Below are 2,500 nucleotides of genomic sequence, written 5' to 3' on the forward strand. Positions count from 1 at the left end.
ACAGTAATCAGGGAAACGAGGGAAGCACGCAAGGGCAGAGTTATCATGACTAATAGAGAATGCAAATTTACACACAAGCACTGAAACAATTCCTACTTACAGACAGGCCCACAGCCAGACGCACACCCAAAAGAAACGGACCCAAAATGGTCTCTATTATCCCTTCAGCTCGGAGGGAAGTTGAGCTGAGGGATGAGAAGAAGCTGGCTACCTGGCCGCGAGCGCGCGGCTCGACGTCCACACCTTCCCGGAGCACCAGTCAGAACGAACGGACCAAGGGCAGCCAGACGCAGACCACGCCAGCCACGAGACGAGATGACCTGGGAACCAAAGCACGCCGGCGACGGAATCAGCCGGGAACCAGAACATGCGCTGGTGAAGACGGGGCGCAGATTCTTCCCAACTCGCTCGAGCAGATCCACCCGATTATTTGCTCTCCGTTCCTTTTATCGCTCTCGGGCGCGGTCCGCTCAGGCGTGGCCCGCTCTCCGGCACGGTCCGCTCAGGCGTGGCCCGCTCTCCGGCACGGTCCGCTCAGGCGTGGCCCGCTCTCCGGCACGGTCCGCTCAGGCGTGGCCCGCTCTCGGGCGCGGTCCACTCAGGCGTGGCCCGCTCTCAGGCGCGGCCCGCTCTCGGGCGCGGTCCGCTCTCGGGCGCTGCCAAGCGAACCGGTTCATGACCATATTTTGGAATGGAATTCCATCCCCGAACGAATTCCGAACATGCCCGCATACCAGCGAGCGTGCGGAGAATGCCGGGAGCAGAGGGTTGTCGTTGTTGTAGATGTAGTAGCAGTAGTTGCGAGTGATGTAAAAATCCTAACTATCAAAATAACTCAGCGCATGAACATTTATTCACCCATTAAACGAGGGACGGGGACCCTAACTAAAAAACACATACTTACCGATATAACTGTTCGATAGGACCTGCATGTTGAGTGCTCATGGCTTTCAGATTCGCAACAATATGACACAACTTCCTCATGAAGAACTTATCATCATCTGGTACATCATTTGCATGTACTGCCTCCTCAACACCTACATCTTTAGGACCATCTGCAAATTTCTTCAAATCTTGGATTGCTGTTTCCACTGTAATAGCAGAAAACATCAAAAGAGACTTTGTTTTGTGAAGTTGTTTGACAAACCGAACTTCATCACTCTCACGGCTCATGAGTTTCTCTTTCAGCTTTTGAGGTGAGTGGGATGTCTCACCCCCTCCAACCTTGGACAGCAGCTGGCAATATCTATGATTAATATCAATGAGTGTATCGATGTGACCTTGGGCAAAGCCATTCTCTAGGTCAGGAAGGTGTTTCTCAAAAGTATCATCATGTACATTGTGAGACTTGGACACTTCTTGACTACCTGTTCCTTATTATCTTTGCCACTTCAACAAAGAGGATGAATGGTACTTACAGCCTCATATGCTATTAACTATTAAGTCGAGCTTGGATATTTTGTATCTTAAAGTTTCATCCTTAGTTGCAATGGAAATCATAATCCTCCAAATTTGTGGTCTGAACTTGGTGCAATATTTGTTTGTTTCTAATGAAGGATCTCATCTGACTAAAGATGCATTTGTTCCACTGTACTGCGGGCATGAGACGTGTACTCCTGGGAGTCTGCTGGTGGTAGTAATGGCGACTGTATTAGTCTCATCTTCTTTGCTGGCCTGTTTTTGCATTCGGAGTCGATTTGTTAGACTACAGAATGATGGAAAACAGGCTTTTGCATACCACTTTGAACCCTTTGACTTGATGCAGTCAAAGTCTGAATGAAGGTGCTCTAAAGGTGTCACTGAAGTTACCATCATTGTTTATTTTTCTCATTGAAAACACCTCTAACTTTTTCAGTGCCATTTACAGTTCCTTTGTTTGAACTTCCTTCAGCTTTCCGACTGAATAGACAGCTGTTCCAGTTTGTCAGACTGCTCCAGCAACGTTTCACTGGCAGGAATGCGACTGGCTCTTCTGCTCTCTCCTCATTCATGTTTCACCTGAAACCAAAAACATAAACTTTTGAAGAAACAAAATTATTCAGTGCAGCTCACATATTTTCAAATTCACTGGGAAACTATCTTATTTCTCTCAAATAAGTACTTATTATTGCATAGTGCTGTGAAAAGGCTTTAATAATACTTGTTAAAGTATTAATAATTTAATAAAAGGCCACAATGACTATCTTATTTCTCTCAAATCTCTATCGAGTGCAGCCTGTGGCTGCTGGTTGCATCATTGATTGAGACGCGGCTATGCCGCTGATGCAGTGTCCGACTTACCAGTACACTGGTGCTCATTTTACCGACCTCGGAAGGATGACAGGCTGAGTCAACCCCCTGGTGTATTAATTCAGCGGCTAACGGGGCTTGAACTCAGGACCCTTGGATCCCAAGCCACCACCTTCACCACCAAGCCAACACCAGGCTTATTTCTCTCAAATAAGTACTTATTATTACATAGTCCTGTGAAAAGGCTTTAATAATACAGTGGTAATAGTTT

Source organism: Eptatretus burgeri, chromosome 14 (assembly GCF_056783735.1).
Source record: "Eptatretus burgeri isolate ZD-2024b chromosome 14, Ebu_testis_v1, whole genome shotgun sequence".
NCBI lineage: Eukaryota > Metazoa > Chordata > Myxini > Myxiniformes > Myxinidae > Eptatretus > Eptatretus burgeri.